The sequence below is a fragment of the Phyllostomus discolor genome, chromosome 4 (assembly GCF_004126475.2).
Source record: "Phyllostomus discolor isolate MPI-MPIP mPhyDis1 chromosome 4, mPhyDis1.pri.v3, whole genome shotgun sequence".
Lineage (NCBI taxonomy): Eukaryota > Metazoa > Chordata > Mammalia > Chiroptera > Phyllostomidae > Phyllostomus > Phyllostomus discolor.
In genome coordinates, this window is record NC_040906.2 from 177041015 (window position 1) to 177059949 (window position 18935).

The following is an 18935-nucleotide window of genomic DNA, read 5'->3' on the forward strand; positions in this document are numbered from 1 at the left end:
CTATCCATTTATTCCTGTGGCTATCCTGGCTGCTGTGTACTCTGCTGTACATCTCTAAACACTCATTTCTTATCCAAAAGCACTACATTAGCTGTAGTTTTCAGGGTTCACAAAGCAGATTGATACTCCTGGGCCTTAAATGCATGCAGTTGCCTCACTCTAGAAATAGCTTCATTCATCAGCACAGTCATCTCTCAGCATTGGTCAGTGCCACCATTTCTGAAAAGTCTTCCTTGACCCATTCTCTCTCTTGAAATTAGTTGTTTTTACCTATTGTTCCCTTATAGCACAAGCCATTCACAGGTCTATCTCCCTGAATTAACAGTAAGCCCATTAACTTTCTTTCTATTACCAGACCTAGCACATTGCCCTTTGGTCATGTATTAAGAACTCCGTAACCTTTGTGAAATGAATGAATGTGTTTAATTTTTCAGGAATCTAATTTACAGTTTCTTCCAAAGAGAAATGAACTATGAATATAAAGCAAAATCAAGCTGAGATTTTAGGAGAGGGGAAAATGTTAAATGGCAGGATGGCACTCCCTTGATGTGTAGCCTTATTTCCACTGCTGTGTCTAGTTACACCTGCATGACCCTGCTATTTCAAAGCAGCTGGCCCGCTTGAGGTTGGCGTTCTTCACAACTCATAAGATTAGGGCAAAGTGACACTTCCAATGTAGTTAGAGTAAACTGGAACTTCTAATTCAGGTAAAACAAATTGGCAGTGTATTGCAGTATTTGGTGAACTTTTACATGTATAGGTTAACAGGTGTAATGGAGATTCCATAGTTCTCAGAAAAAAATTCAGAATTTATCATGTCATAGATTCTTTATATTTACCCATTGAAAATTCGATAATACTATCTTGGAATATACTTGGGCTGGAATTTTACCTAGACATGAAGACTGCTACACTAAACTACTACAACTACAAACTACTTGATTCTTTTGGATGAAAGTAAGATATTAGCTACAATAATGGCAGAAAAAATTAACTCCAGCTATGAAGCAAAGATTCCTGAATTTTCCAATACTGTCTCAATGATCTTTGAAATTTAGATATTTACACTTGTGTTAATTAGGTTCCTATTTGTTCAAACATAGTTCACATTGGTAGAGAAAAAGTTTAAATAAATCTCAAGAGTACATGAGTTATCTTGGGAATGACTTACTAAATGTACTGGTATGTTTAGTAAGCACACAAAATACTCCGAACACTTACATTTGACTAGTGTTTGTACTCACTTAAAACACAGATTTCAAGAAATCTGTAAGATGGGCAAGGATTAGTATCTTTATTCTACAGTTGAAAGATAACTTAGCAGTAAAGGGGTTATCTATTAGAGGTTACATAGGCAGTATATTGGAAAATAGGACTTTAATCAAGGCCTCTATCTACTAGTCTAGGATAAGTATGTAACTTTGACAGAGTAAAATAGAAAAAGAAAGTCAACAATGTAATTAACTGGTCAGTTCTTTGTCTTATATAAAGATTCATGCAAGGCTCGATGCCCCACTCCCCAAATCAATGAATTAAACACTAAATACCAGACTTTTCTAAGTGACCTCTAAAGAAATCAATTCAAAGGAACATTCCATTAGTGACTTGGGATGACTGCTTACATAGATGTTTTAGAAAATAAGTTCCCTCTTAAAGATTAAAAGAAATCAACAGCAAATTGTAGGTGAATAGATATAGTGTTATAGTGGATGATCTGGGCAAACTAGAAGGTAATAAATCCATCTGCTCATTTATTGAAAAAAATATTCATTATGTTCCTCCTATAGTCTACTTGCTGAGAGGCATGTATAGATAGGAAAATAACAATTTCTTGTAGTGTGATAACAATTGTGCTGAGGGGAACTCAGGGATGAGATTGACTCACTTGTTTGGGGAATCAGGGAAATCAGAGGAGAAATGATGTTTGAGTTGAGTCTTGAGGATGAGTTGAGCAGTTCAGAATAAGAAGAGGGAGGTCAATCCTAGGAGAAGGACCAGTGTGTGCAAACTGGAAGCTATTAAAACATACAAGGCAGTTGAGGAAAGGTGAGGAACTCCACATGGCTTGAGAATAGGCTGTTTAGGGACCTGAGGTTGGAAGGAGAGTTGGAGTCATGTTTAAAAGAGCCCTTTTGTTATGAGTTGTTTGTTTTTGCAAACAGCAGTGAGCCATTGGAACCTGACAGATTGTGGCAGAGGTAATAGATAAAACTCAGCACTTAGGTTGAGAGGAGAAGAGATAACTAAGTGTTAAAAATGAGGAAGATAAGGTAAAGGGCCTGCAGAATTATTCCTGAATGTGACATTCTCCTTTTGGTGGGGGTTGGAGTATGGAGTGGGGAATAATTTCATATACTCATTTTATGGTTTTCTACCTTGCAGGCCTCTTCTTCCTTTCACATTACCATGAAGACTTTAGCCTCTAATTCCATTTCTTATCTTAGCATTCTGCTTTCTTTCAGAGCATTACTCATACCTTGTTTGAAGATCCTGTTCACTGTCATTTGGCTCTTCCTTATTAGTGTTGATACCATTGAGGAGGATAGTCTCATCATAACATGCAAGATAAAACCTCCCCACCTTGGAAATGTAAGGATGTGTATAACACAGAAATACCACACAAAAATTCAGGGCCTTTCCCCCATAGTGAAATTTTTAGAGGTCTAGTTGTCTGGGGCATGTTGACACACCTTTTTTAAGAATGAAGGACAGGTTACTGCATCTCACTTCATCCACAGCTGTTTGCCTCTTCACCTAGAAAGAGGCAAACAGATGTGGGCCTCTTGGATTTTTCAGACAACATATATCTCATTTGGACTTACCATTCTAACTCATTTTCCAAGTATCTCCAAAGGCTGTTCATTTCGAGTGGGACCAGAGAAAGAGAAGGCTCCATATCGGGTTCCAGCTTCCACACAAGCTGTCCCACAACTTAAGCCATATGACTGCGCAGATCTGATGGTTCTTGAAGTGGCAGAGGTACATAGGGATGCTGTATGGAACCTTTGGCAGGTCCCTACATAAACTCCTAGATGGGAACTATAACAATGAGAGCAAAGTTTTGCCTTATTCCCAGAAAACTATCCTTCTTTAGAAAAGCAGCTTTTGGCTTGATGCTAGACAAGCTACAAATAACTGGAAGCTTGATCATGGGTTGCTAGGTTACCAAATCACCTGAGTGTCCATCATGAACCAAGTATTTGGCATCAAGCCAAAATGTTGTGTGTGTACAGGAACACTTTATTTTTTAAAAGATTTTATTTATTCATTTTTAGAGAGAGAGGAAGGGAGGGAGAAAGAGAGGGAGAGAAACATCAATGTATGGTTGCCTCTTGTGTTCCCCCTACTGCAGACCTGGCCTGCAACCCATGCATGTACCCTGAAAATAGAACCAGTGACCCTTTGGTTCACAGGCTGGTACTCAATCCACTGAGCCACACCAGCCAGGGCTACAGTAGCACTTTATCATCAAATGAAAGTAATATGTACAAGATTAGGTTCAAGCAGGCCCTGAAGGCACAAACTAGAGTATGAACAAATGTCACAGATACTCATGGCCCATATTTCTGCCTAAGTTGCTTCCTGCATCCCACCTTCTGCCTATGGCCTCATGGGGAACTCCCTATGACTAACTCTCTGGTGAAAAACAGAACTTGGGGTATGGTTTACAGATGGTTCTGACCACCTGTATGTTACCACCACTCTAAAGTGGAAAGCTGCAGGACTATAGCTTCGCTCAGGGGTAGCCCTAAAAGACAGTGGTAAAGGAAATCCCTCCAATGGGAAGAACTCAAAGCAGTGTATGTGGCTGTTCATTTTGCCTGGAAGAAGAGACGGCTAGAGACATGGCTCTACCTGGATGCATGAAGAACTGAATGTTTGGATGAGCAGTCAGAGACTTGGAAGGAGCACAATCAGAAAATAGGTCCCAAAACAGTCAGGGGAAGAGAGCTGAGATAGACAACTCTGGCTGTGTAGAGTATGAAGAGATTTATGACCTAAGTTAATGTTCACCAAAAAGTGGCATCAACAAAGGAAGATTTTAATAATCAAGTAAAAAGTTGCTCTTCTGTGGATATGTCACAATCATCCCCAGTTACTGCTGTCTACCTAAATGAATACAGAGCGTGGCCACAGAAGCTAGGGCGAAGGTCTTTAATGTGCTCAGCAACACAAGGTTGATCAACCTGCTGAGATACAAAAGCTGAGACACTACTCTGGCACCATTCCCCTGGTAGTCTTGGCAGCCACCTGTTGGCAGGATGATTACATCCAACCTTTTCCATCTTGGTCCTTTATTTTCACTGGAACAGACACTTCTCTGGATATGGATTTGCCTTCTTTATCTACAATACCTCTGGCAAAACCATCATTCATGGACTTATAGAATGCCTACTCAACATCATAGAATTCCACATAGCACTGCTTCTGACCGATGAATTATTTTACAAAAAATGAAGGGTGACAATGGGCTAATGTTCATAGACTTGACTGATCTTAATATGCTACCTATCACCGTGAAGCAGCTGTCTTCACAGAACAATGGAATGTCCTTTTAAAAACTCAGATGCAGTGCTAGCTGGACAGCAACACCTTCAGGGGCTGCAGTAATGTCCTTCAGGATTAGGTATATCATCTGAATCTGAGACCAGTGTATGGTACTGTTTCTCCCACAGCTAGGATTGAAGGTACAGAAATGGTGGGGGGGGGCTTTTATCAACACCTTTTGCTTCTTATTTCTGCAACTTCTTATTTCTGCTGTTTTTTAGGTTTTATTTCCAAAGGAACAAATATTTCCACTGGGGGGCAAAGTAATGGTTTAACTAAACTGGTTTTTGAGACTGACAACTGGACACTGTGGGCTCCTTCTGCCACCAAAGCAATTGTCACAAGAGATGGGGAAAGTTATTGGGAGACTTATATAGCAGGCTTCAGTTATGCTTGTATTTATTTTTTAAGCTGCATTGGAGCTCTGTGTAATTATCTTGTTCCATATGTTTTTATATGTCATAAATATAAAAATAATTACCTAAACCATATACAATAAAACTAAATATTTGCAAAGAAAATTCACCTAATATTTGTAATAAAATATTTATCTAATATTTAAATTTTAAAAACCTTACAAGTACAAAAGAGCAATAAAAAGTTGGATAAAATTGACTCTTTTTTTTAATCCTCATCCAAGGATATGATTTTTGATTTTAGAAAGAGGGAGGAAGGGGTGGGTGGGGGGAGAGAGAGAAACATCAATGTGAGAGGACATCGATCAGTTGCCTCCCTTATGCTCCCTGATCAGGGATCAAACCTGCACCCTAGGTATGTGCCTTGTCACGGAATTGAGCCCACAACCTTTTGGTGTATAGGATGATGCTCCAATCAACTGAGCCACCTGGCCTGGGCTAGAAGTGACCCTCAAAAATGTAAAGTTTTGGTGTGGAAGTATTGTGGGAGACCCAGAGCTGGTGAGTGCAGACTGTGCAGCCACCCCCATGCCATCATCCCAGTGGCACAAGGCAGTGGTCTGCTAGAGCAACCAGACCTATGCACGCAGTGCACAACATCCTCAGCAAAGGGGGATTCAGTGTCTGGTCCTTGGGAACAGGAGCCCACGTGAAGCTTCCAGGGCCAATGTGTATGATTTCAAACCCACCTATGATCAGATTACAATGGCCTCCTTAGGAAAGACAAAGAATTCTGGATACAGAATGACATTTTGCACATGTCAGACAGAAATAAGTGAATCAAGTCTGGCCAGAAAGTTTCCAGAACTGGGAAGACCTGTTTGACCTGATCCTTACCTGTGAAATGAGAGTGTAGGACCAGGTGGTGAACAACCCGAGTTCCAGAGAGCAGGAGACCTGTCAGCTGGTGTTCGTGATCCATGTGGACATTGAAGACAACCAGGAAGAATGCCTGGGGGCCCCTCCTCATCCAGTAGCTCTGCCAGTGCATTCAGCATGCAGAGGACAGGAAGACATGAAGAACATTATTGATGATCTGCAGGAGTTAGAGGAGAACAGCAGCCAGACCTTCTTGCACACCGTCTGCTTCTACTGAGTGGCCAACCGCTGCCCCAAAGTGGCCTTCTTGTGCTTCTTCCCTTTAATACTTTTTTCTTCTTGACCCTTGTTTTTACTCCAAGAGCTGCTTCCCATGGACAGCAGAAACTCCCGTACACTGTACACAGAAGGTGAGAAGGGAGACAGAAGTGCAGATCCACCACAATCAAGTGCAACATTGACAATGCAGGTTTCTGTCTTTAACCAAAACAAAAATTGTTTGTAGTACATTTTCCCTGATATCTGTGTACAAACACCAGAATAGAGCAATGGACTTTATCTATTATAAGAGAGCTGTAATTGTCCATTAAAAAATGTAAAATTTTAAGATACTATAATGGTGGAGACATGTCATTAAGGATTTGCCCAAACCCTTAGAATGTACAATACCAACAGTGAATTCTAATGTAAACTATGGTTTTTGGGTGATAACAATGTGCCACTGCAGGCTCATCAATTTTAACAAATGTACCACTCTAGTGCGTGATGTTGATGATGGAGAGATCATGCATGTGTGGGGAAAGAAGGTTTAGAGGAAATCTTTGTACCTTCTGGTCAGTTTTGCTTGAGAACTAATCTAAAAAATAGTCTATTAAAATGTACAAAAGTCAAATTTTTCATGTAAAAAGTGGAAACAAAATTGTCTACACTAGGACACTTACCACAAAGAAGAAAACCATGATGTTCTTAGTGTATAGAAATCACACGATAGAAAAACACAAAGGCCCTGGCAAAAGCATATGAACACACAATTCTCCAACAGAAGATAAGAATGGCTGCAAAACAAAAGAAACTAGTTAACCAGCTTTTAGTTAACTTCACTAGTAATCAAATAATAGCATAATAAATAACAGTTTAAATTTTTATTTCTAAATATCTTAAGGATTCAAAACTTAAGTACTTTTAATGCCAGTTAGGAGGCATACACATTCTCAAATGTGCTCATAGCATTTTCTAAAGTTGGTCCTTTTGCCTCAATAATTTGCCTTCTTGGACTTACTTGTACAGGCCCAATCAGGGTGATGGTTTTCCTAGTCAGAGAGAAGCTGAAGCATAAAACATGTCCCGGTGCAAATATCTCTTCTACTTCTTTCTGATTATAGGACTTAGAGAAAGTTACTTTTTTCTCCCTCACTGAACATATTTCCTCTGCTGTAAAATGTAGATAATTATATTTATCTTATAGAAAATCCTGAAGATTAAATTAAACCATGTAATGAACAAGTTAGAATAGGGTTAAACATTCAGAGTTATTCACTTGATAGTCATTTTATTATAGCGATGTTTCTTACAGCAGTATACATAATCTTAAAAATTTACACATTATCTAAATGCCTAATATAGAGAGAGACAAGCAAAAATAATATGATACTGTTTACAAAGGAAACATATATGGCCATTAAAGATATTTTCAAAAAATGTCTAGTGACAAAGAATACACTCACAATGTGATATTAAATGGGAATAAATAGACCAGGATAAAAGCTGTACACTAGTTATGATCCTGCATATCAAACCATATGCATAAAATGAACTCAGTATTTGTAGTTCTAGGCTGTAGAATTGTGAATGACTTTTTTCTTTATGCTTCTTAGCATATTCTAAGTCTTTACTATGAATGATATTACTTTCATAATCATAAAAAGTCACTAGGGCAATATGATGGAAAAGAGTATAATTTAATTTATATGTAATTACAGGGTGGGGCAAAAGTGGGTTTACAAGTTGTTCATATGAAAAAAATACAATAACTAGTAAATAATAATACAAGAATAAACTGTCTCATGTACTCACAACCATAAACCTACTTTTGCCCCACCCTGTATAAGTAAAGGAACATTACTGACAACATTTTTTTGTTTAAAAGTATCCTTTTAACATCACATACTGATTTTGTTAAGCTATAATATATTATCTTATTCATTTTAAAATTCTAACTTATTTGGCTTTACTTATAATTAAACAATTTGAAGACTACCAGAGGAGAGATAATTAAGGAAATTGATATGACATTTTAAGCATAGTTCTTTTGAAATACTATGTTCTGAATGGCTATTAGGTTTAGCCCCACAATTTTCATATTAATTCCTTCATATTTATTCATCAAACATTAGGCCACTTATTATGTGTCATGTTACTTTAAGAAATCCATGGTGTAATAACTTTTCCTGGGATGAGGGAGGCAGACTTGGCGAAACATCAAAGAAAAAGCAATAAAGTGACAAGAGCCTAAATATGGGCCTTGAATTTGGCCTTATTTTGTTTATACGTTGTCCTAGGAGTTTATAATTACACTTTATAATTGTATTTCAAAAAGATTTGCAGAACCAAGGTTATCAAGATGTTCAGATTTGTGAGTTCATCAAATACAGCACCCATTTGCTGTCAAATATCAATGAAAAAAAAAATACAGAAACCAGCATTGAGGAAACATTAAAAGGGTTTTTCTCACTTTAGATGAGAAAGACATACATTCATTTAAAATGCATTAACTGGTGAGAAACAAAAAAGAGCATAGTAAAGGGAAAAAAGGATGAAGGGGTAAAATTTAGGATGAAGGAGTGAAATTTAGTGGGTAGGAATTTATGATAGTGTCAAAAGGGAAGCATGATTGGTGAGAAATTAACAAATACTATGTAGTTAGAGTGAAATGTGGATAGAAACGGTAAGAGCCAGGAACATCGATTATACTTTAACTGCAAGTGAAACGAGGCTGGGGAGCTATGGACAGAAATAAAGTCAGGGTTCGACCTAGACATTTCCAGGGGGGTTGGCAAATGAGTTCGAATCGCATATGGTGATTGCAAAGCCAGGATCTCAGTTCATTCCTCAAATATCCCTAGTCATTTTGTGGAAATAAAAAGTTAATTACAATACCATATTATGATCTGCAACCATGATAATTCTATCGAAGTTTTTCTATATAGAGGAATTTCCTCTACTCTCTGAGTTATATCAGAATTGTTTTTATTATCACACTTCTTTTAGTCTGTAAGATTTTCCTTTCTATCTTCACTTATGACTGCTAGTTATTATCAAATCTAGGCAATGGTGGGCATGAGTAGCTGGGCAGAAGAGAAGTCATGTAAATTACTTGGTCTGAGAGCCTCTCAAAGGACTTAAATAGATTTAGAATGGAAGATGCCAGACTACTTTACATTTAATTAACTTGCCATATAAATGTTGAAAAACAATTACCAGATCTTTAAAATTTCAAGGATCAAGATTAAAGGTTTAAAAGAAATTCATTTTCTTTGTTACACAAGATTAATCCTCGTTTAATGTGCTTTGTGCTTGTAATTTTGTGATTTATCCATGTACATTTGAACTGACCGTGTTTTTTCTGTTTTTCTTTCCTATTTTATTGTAATCTCCTTTGTGGTCAGGGACCACTGCAAATATTCAATTATGCCATATGTCTCTGCTATTGAATAAATATTAATTAATTGAGCCATGAGGATCTGTTTTCATGACTGCCATATCTTTCTATGCATAACAGTTATTTAAATTTTATTCTAGTTTTCTGTCTATGTGGCCAAGAGTGGTCTGAATGTGGACTATTACACCACTCTGTACTTTTAAAATGTTTATGCTCTTCTTTTACATATATATCATATATATGAACATATAGATGTGTATACATAAGCATACATACACACAAATAGACATACATACACACATGAATGTATATATGTATGAGCCATGAACCATACATCGTTCGTAGCAGTACTATATATATATATATATACACACACACACACAAATTTTTTTTTTGAGTGCAGGGATTATCTCGTACCACTATGAACCATTCAGTCTGTGGGTTATGGTTCATCCATGGGTGTTATTCAAAAAATATTTTTGCCTCTTGAATAGCTGAGAGGACTCTGCAGTTTATTTTCTGTCATTTCCATGGAACTAGTATGATAACAGTTAATATCCTAATAATGAAAGTTAAAGTGCTGTGATCATCCAGGTTTTCCTTGAGCCAATGTGCCTCCCCAGAATGCAGTGATATTGTTCATCAAACTGAACTTACTGTAACTGTAGAACTAGCTCGAGCTGGTCCTATCCTGTTTCTATCAAGACCCGGAACCAGAGTTTAAACCCTTTCTACACCACTTATGCATAACACTTGTGTAAGCCACTCAGGAATAACTCTTATGAGACCTTAGTTACTACTGTTTAAAACCCTGCCCCAATCCCAGATCCAGGAATCTACTTTCAAATAAAGTTTTCTTTTCTAAAAAGCTGTTGGCCTCTGTATGTGGAAGGGCAGTGGACCCTCAAGGCAAGATTATCAGTAATGTCACTGGGCTTCTCTCTAATTTCTCCTGCTCGCCATGAAAAAGAGAAGTGAGTAAGAGATGTATAAGAGAGGAATGAGATGTGGTTACTGTTTAATGACCCACCCAGTTATTGACTTGTGGCTTTCATTCAAATGAGAATGATTGGGGAGGATTCCCAAAACCAACAGATGGTTTTATGCAATAATGTGATGCTAAACAAGCAGATTCTGAATTAAGAGTCCCTCTTAATAATGTACTACTGACCTTTTAAAGAGGTTGAAGCTAGGCATGGTGTTACCATGCCTAGGCACTAGGCACAGATATCTAACCAGCAGTCTTTTCTAACCTGTGTTCATAGGAGGATGGCTGCTGTTTCTTTTTTTGTTTGTTTATGAATACTATTTGTAGAAGGTGCAATTCCTTTGTTCTATCTGTGATATAGGAACTGATGACCCTATTAACAAATATATAAACATCTTTAAGTCGAGATTGGAATATAGGCTCTACAAGGTCAAGGATTTTTGTTTTGTTCTCTTATGTATCTTAAGAGTTAAAACAGTACTTAACACATAGTAGTCACAGAGGAAATAGTTGTTATATGAAAGATTACAAATACGAACACATTGTTCTTGCATTGTGTTGTCTTTGGCTATGCTAGTTGTGTTTTGTTTTCCTCACTTTGTAATCATCTACAGAGTATTGATTAGTACTAAGTGAAATGAAAAGATATAAGATACAAAATAGCCTTAGCAATCAAGATAGAAAAACACTTCTATCTTGAATGTTTTCTTTTCATTTTTGCTATTTCTTCCAAGTAGGTTGATTATGTGGGTTGCTATTTGATTTCACTGCATAATACACTGTAGAAATCAAACAAACTAAGTTTTGGTGAAGATGTTTTTGACCGGATTTAACAATTTTATTTAAATATATATTTCAGAAATATACTTTATTACTATCCTTAAGACAAATTACTAGTATCCTCTATTGCACACAACAAATGATGAGATTGGTGTGCCAAAATACTTCTTTGGGAGAACTTACACATTACAATAATAGTAATATTAAATTATTCCCAGAATTGAGAATTTTCATTCTAATAATAACATGCATAATAAATCAATATGACACATATTAAAGGTAGGACTCATAATGCATCTTGAAGAATACAATTATTCATAAATAATTTCCTGAAATACCTCTCTAATATTTTTCTTCACTCACCAGGTTATTCCATTAAATATTTGCTGCTTTCATTTTAGGGCACTATCTTAGCACCACACCGCTTCCTCCCTTTACTTAAAAGAGACACGCACTCACACACACATGTGCATTCTACAGTTATAATCCTAGTGTGTCTTTTCAGTTTTCCTCTGGGCACAAATACCAGTTCTAATGGACACCATTAATCATAATTAATCATAGCATTAACAATAATCCATTCTGGATTAGTTGATTTATTTCATAGACTTAAATTTAAACCATTTTTCTTGACTTGAGGGGTAAACAGTTCCTTAGGATCCTGTGAGAGCAGGGATAATAGAGCAGAAAAATGTTCTAAAAGACATATTGGTGAAAATATTGCTGTGTGGAATATCTGAGATTTTCTTTCCTATGTTCTTCTCTAGGGCTTTTATGGTGTCAGGAGTTATATTTAAGTCTTTTGTCCATCTTGGGTTTTGTGTGTGTGTGTGTGTGTGTGTGTGTATGATGTAAGTTGGTAGGCGAGTTCCATTTTTTTGCACATAGCTGTTCAGATCTCCCAACACCATTTGTTAAAGAGGATATTTCTACTCCATTTTATGCTTCTACCCCCTTTGTCAAGTGGGGAAATCTTACACACCATTAATGGTTGTGAGTGGGGCAAATGGCTAAAGTACAGGCTCACTGTAAGTATAAAAGAAGATCTAATGAAAACTTTTACATTCCAATAAGAAAGAAAATGTATTAGGAATAAGAGGAATGTAAGAATGATTACATGTGAAATATTTTAGGTCAGTATTCCCACTTTATTGTTATATATTTCTCCAAATAAATATCATTTGTCTTATCTCATCAAATATATAAATTAATTAATATTTATATCTACAAATCAGAGGTTAAATATACCAGTACAAAAGTGCAATATAATTTGAAAATTATAATAAATCTGAGATTAATTCAATCATAAATAAATTCTAACCAGGTGTTTTATTTTTGCATAAATTAATCCAAAAATAAATAACAGTAGCAAGCTAAAGGCCTGTGGTACACTGATTAACAATCTAGAGGATTTTTTCTACATTTCATATTTAGAAGAAAGATGCAAAAATATTAACTTTACACTATGGAGATTAAAATATAATTTTAACAATGGTTAGAACAAAGAAATGTTAAACTATATTTACCATATTATTTATCTATGGTCAAAGAATTAGCCTCAGTCTACTAGGAAAAGATTTTAAAATGGAAGGCTGAGACCTAAGTATAAGACATCGGATGAACTTACTGTGTTCCAAAATTTTGAGTTTATTATACACCTTATTCACAAAGCACTATGATTGAGAGAGGAGCATTTACCCAATAGAGTGAGGTGAAATGTACAAAGAGCAGCATACGGTCTACTGAATAATTAAACACCTTTCAACTTCACTTGGCTTTTGTAGAGTCGATCTGTGTGGGCTACCTTTATCTGCTACTTTTTCCACACGAACAACCAAAAGTCATAGCTCACTCGGTTGTTGGGTTAAAGCTGAAAGGGGCCTCGGGTTGAATGCTCTTCCTCTCTCATGGCTGAAGAACATTAAGCCTATAGAAGTAAAATTAAATCATGTAAGTACTCAGTGCAAGCTAATGAAAGAGCAACAGCGGAAATCCAGTTTCTTAACTTCCAGTCCAGTGCTCTTTCCATGCTACTATCCTGCTTTCCCCAAGCAATTTGTTAAAAAAATATTAAAATTGGGCAAAAACATTTTCCTTGAATTTTCCAGAATAGTAATTTCTAATGTTTATAGAGCTATTACTTTCTTATTACATTAATCACGCTGAGGCCTTGCCAAACATACAGGTAGCCTGTTTCTCTCTCCCTGTTTGTTTTTCTTTTCTTTGTTTAAAAGTAGCACATTCTGAAATTAATTTGGTTTTGAGGGAGGTTTGAGAACTTTGAAATACTTCCAATGAAAGGTAGACTCTTTTTGGTAGAGATCCAATTTTGTCACTTGAACTCAGTTAAGCTTAACCAAGTGTATATAATTGTCGATGGCTTAGTGACATCATGCTGTGAACTCAGCCACTCAGAGTGTTTCACTTTTCCACTCTGTGTGGGCAGACACAGTTTAAATTGAAACTACATCCATCTATCGGACCAAGCATGGCATCGCCAAACAGGGACTTATGGTTCTTTCCTGGTTGGGTTTTTCATTATTTGTATTGTAATTGTAAATGCAGTGTTGATACTGGCATGTTTCCCTCATTTTAATATAACTATACTTTACATAATTTATTTCTGGCTGTCCTCCTGGAAGACTGATAATTCAAGGTTTGAATTACTTTATATTGTCTATGTTTTGATTCATCTTTTTGTGTCTTCCTATAATCATTTTGCCTTTGAAGATACTGTAACTTCAAGAAAAAAGCTAAAATAAACAAAGATACATATGTATGCATATATATGTATGCATATATGTATGCATATATACATATATATAGATATGCATACATACATATATATGCTCAGGGCTAAAAAAGAGGAATCTTAAAAACCTTGATAAAAATAGTTTTGGTTTCTTTGGGGGGGGCAGTTAAAAAGTATTATATTCACAAGTCTCTTATTGAGGAAGTCCATCCCCTATACTTCCTCCTTCTCGAGCCCTTCTTTATTCAGTGTGGGTGTGTGCTAAGTATGGTTTATGAAGTAGCAGATGAAAAGGACAATATTTAGGAAAATAATCCATCAGATGGGCCTTGAGACAGAATTTGGGGAGCTAAGAGTCATGAAAACACAAAAAACAGCCCCCAGAACTCCAAGTCTCACGGTTGGACAAAGCTATTCCTGGCAATTACTACATCACAGCCACAGAAACACGTAAGCACTTGTTTAAAGAACTCTCCCTGTGCCTCTGCCTGAGGTGGGTGCTGGGAGGAGACAGTCACTTCATTCCAGATTTTATTGTTCACAGATAAAGCTGTACCAAGCAGCTGCTTTATTCAGACAAAGCAAACTAAATAAATCTAAGTGTTTATCTTCTCTCTCTTTCTCTCTCAGAAAGCACACATTTTGTTTCCTAGATACATTTGTTTAAATGATACCTATCTGTTTATACATCGCTTTGTTTCCTGGTTTTCTGTCTTGTTAGTCCTTAGGGAAACATCACGGATTGTAATGCCTTGTGTATACTTGTGAATGAATCAATAAAAGAAGAACAGAAATATGCCATTTTTCTGAAACATTTCTGAGAAATAAATCATGTAGTCCTGCCCCCTAATACCACAGAATGAGGAAATGGGAATCTGGAAAGGCCGCTTATCTTCTAATTAGCAGTAGAAGGGGGTTAGTGTCCATTTCCTTTGATTTCCACTACAGTATGCTTACCATGGGAAAAAATACAACTGCTGCTAAATCAATAGAATTTTTAAAGCTCTTGACTCCGGGATTGAGGAGGTTGTTACTTTAGTATCTGAGCCTTTATGACCCTGTAACTTTCTAGACAGAAATACCTCTTTGTTTAAGACATATGAGTAAGTCAGTATCTACCCTAGAATAACATATGTATATAAGGAGTAATAAACTCAAATGTTTATTTCAGCAACATATATAGTAATAAAATCTTGGCAAGAACTTAAATGTTTCTGTATGGGGAGTGGTTAAATAAATCTTAATATTTTTATTCTACGAAACACTATGCAAGTTAAAAAGAATGAGTCACACATATTTCTAGTAATAGCAACATAATTTTAAGAAGGTACAATAAAAATTAAAGTTGTAACAATACGGTATGTAAACACAAAGATGTGTAAAAAAAAATAGAGTAATTCTGGCTCTACATGACATTTATGTAAAAGGCACTAACGAAGGGTACAGAATAAACATGTGACAGGTGTCATGGAGTCAGTCACCTGTGGGGATGGCATGGCTAACAGTTGAAGGTGGCTTTCAAAGGTGGCTTGATTTCATCTCCATGTTTTAAATCTTTAAAAAATAGAATGCATTCATGAATTATTTGTGTAATATAAAAAAAAGTTTCTTAAAATCACATTATCTAGGCACTGTGGGAAGCATTTCATTGTTTATAGCCCAGCCACTAGCATTATGAGACTATAGCTTAAAAGAGCTTGAGTTTGAAGATCACAGGGCTCTAAAACGATCAGAAATGGTGTGAAGGTTTTGTGCAACTTTTAGCAGGAATCAGAGTTAGCAAGCCTCAGAAGTTCTTGCTACAAAGAGGGAGCTTGCTATCCCAGGTGTGAGCTAGAAGAGCCGTCTCTATGGTTAAGGCAACATAGAGCGGGTCCTCTCTTCCCCACGTGGTACGATTGTGCATGAGCTACAGCATTGGAAAGACAGCGAGGAAGGGCAAAGAAGAAAGACCCTTTTGGTTCCAGGAAATCTAAAAAAGAGAAAGACTTACCAGGCTTTCATAGCCACCCAGGCAAAGCAGGCACTGTTAAAAAGGAGGAGATGAAAAGAAAGGATCTCAGGTTTCAGCAACTGGAATGGTGCCTGCGTGATGCCGGGCAGCAACAATGTAACAGGCTGCACCTCAAATGACTAAAAGTGAAACCTTGGGGTTTGGAAGTGCCAGATGAACAATCCTTGGCCTTTGTTGTAGCATCCAAAGAATTAATGGAGAGTAAGTTTAATGGTAAAGAGGGCCATTGCAAGGTTTTGCCTGAAGATTTTCAGGGGTGTTTTTGTCACAGTGACCTCCCCGACCATGAAAACACTATGTATAGTGAAATCTACATGACCTGGGTATTTCCAAATCCGAAGTCTGTCAGGGAACTCATCTTGAAACATGGGCAAGCCAAGATCAAGAATAAGATCTCTTTGACAGGCAACACAGTGATTGAGGAACATCTGGGAAAGTTTGGTGTCATTAGCTTAAAAGACCTCTTTTGTAAAATTGCCTTCCCAGGGAAGAATTTCCAGGAGATTTCAGGGTTCCTGTGCCCTTTCCATCTCTTAGTGGCCCCCCAAATTGAGTAGGTTTCCTCAATGTGGGCTCACATGGCTATGGAGGTGAACTTATCTATCAGCTCGTCCAGTAGCTGAACTTAACCCAAAATATCTGACAGTGGAAGCATGTGGTTGTTTTTTTTTAATTATCCAGCATTTTCAAAGAAGATTATTCACTGCTATATCTTTAGAAACTTGAGAGAAAGGGTCATGGAAAAGATGATGATATTCCTGGCAGGCACTTCTCATCACAGCCCAATTCCAAAGGAACAGTCCAGTCGGTTTTGCACATTGGCCACTGCTGTCATCTCTGAAATCAGCAAAGGACTCATGACATGGAAGAGGGGTCCTTCTTGGTCACATCTTCTGTCCAGAGGTTTAACGTTGATGAACAGATATCCAAACCCAAGCATGAACACAAGATGGCAGTGGATGAAGCCCAGAGGCATACTTGAAGCTGGGGGTTACTAAGGCCTTGTTTTGGAAAGAACTTGAAATACAAGAGCACAGAAACAAAAACAAAACAAAACAAAAGCACATTATCCAATAAAAGCTAAATGTGTCTCTATTTTGGCATTACCTTACATAGAAAGGGCTGGGAGAGACTATGCAGATGTACAAGAGAAGGTTGTCCTTCTAGGCCAGCTCCTATTCTATACAGAGGATATGAGTAAGTTATCGGTATTTAATTATAGGAAAAAAGAAAAATTGTACAGAACAATGGGGCAGTAATGGAAAAAAACAGGAAAATTGATCATGTTTTTTTTTTATCAACAAAGAGTTAATTTAGTTAATAAGAAACTAATTCTTCTCAAGTCCAGATAAGTGATCTTAAATATACACTACATGATATTCTCTGAATAAAATTATAATTTTCAGGCTTTGGCTATTCTAAAGTATTTTATCTTTTGTTTTTATCATGTATGTTCAGACATAAGTGGAAATCAGAAGAAATGAGTAGGAAACAGGATCAAAAAAAGGGGGGATATTTAGGCATATATATTTAGAGGGAAACAGTGAAATACACAAACATGCTAAATTGTTAAGGAGCAGCAGTATCTGATTAAAATATTTATCTTTCTGAGCTCTCAGCAAATATTATGTCATCTTAAAGTGAAATCTTATTCAGGAAGAAAAGCTTCACGAATTCTATTTTATATAGAACGTGATTCAGAGTGAAACTCTGTGAGGTTTGTTACTGGGAAGTTACGTAGTGTGGAGGTGAAGATCACAGGCTAGATACAGCTAAGTTTTGAATCCTGATTCCAGCGTTTACAGGCAGAAAGATCTTGGGCAACTTACTTAACCTATCTGAGCCTCAGTTTACTCTCTTGTTAAATGAAATAACACTGCATAGCTCACAGGCTGTTTTAACTTGGTAACAGGTGAGGTAATGAAAGAAAAGCATTTGCTTAGTCGTGCTTAGCATTTGCTCTTAGAGAAGAGTTACTTTTTTCTCCCTTTGGCAGAAGTTTATAAACATAGGCAAACAATGAAATGATAGCCTTTTATTAGCGTTCTGAAAAACAAAGTGTAGATCATTTAGTTCCTTAGTTATCTGGTGACTATAGACACAAAAGATATGACAGTTTAATCACCACAGTCAGCTTTTCAGATTTTATGATAGGTAAAAGCAGACCAATCAGAGATTTTTCTTGGTTTAGGTGGGTGGAGAAGAAGGAGAGAGTATGGCCAGGGCCAGGGAGATGACTGGAGATGAAGGCGACAGCGGGGAGAGGATGTGTGCTCAGTGTTCTCCCCACGAGGTGTTTTCTGCTCCTGATGATAAGTGACTTTTATTGACAAGGACTGAGGGAGAAAACAGATTGAAGGAGGTAAAGGCAGGGAAAATATCTGCCAATGGTAAACTACTCCACAGCTGTGTGGTTCCTTTAGAACTGCCTCTTCCGTCACGGGCCTATCACAAGCTTTACCTTTAAAAAAGAAATCTCAGATTGTGACTTATCCACCTCTCACACTTAACGCTAAGACAGGAAACTCTACACGTTCTGGGTTCTCCTTTTTAGATGATTCTGTAGCCAGGAAGGTTTCTCTTTTGTCTAACTCCTATTTCTCAGCACACACCTACCATGCCCTCTCCCCCAGCATGTGCACACAAGTTGCTTACACACTTTTCCTCTGAATAACTGAAGAGCTGCTGCTTGTTGTTACTATAATTTTTTCACTGATAGACGGATTTCCACTGCTTCCTTTACTAGAAATGAGAAATATCCCTTCACCATCCTTTGTAAAATAACTCCCCATAGATTTGAACTTAAAGTCAATTGTCAAGATGGTAGTTGAAATCCAAGACAAAAACAGTATTTTGTTTCTGATCTAAATACCAACACTGACACAAAAAAGTCAATGCCAGGGCACATGACAACTATTGGTTCTCAAAGTGTCTTCATCTGATGAAGGAGTAAATATTAG

The 18935-nt window shown here is 37.0% G+C and overlaps 2 pseudogenes; both read left to right on the forward strand.

Annotated features, from left to right (window-relative positions):
* Positions 1-5380: 5380 nt before the first annotated feature.
* On the forward strand, positions 5381-6250 carry LOC114495707 (annotated as a pseudogene).
* A 4152-nt stretch (positions 6251-10402) lies between these two features.
* On the forward strand, positions 10403-16615 carry LOC114495080 (annotated as a pseudogene).
* Positions 16616-18935: the final 2320 nt, after the last annotated feature.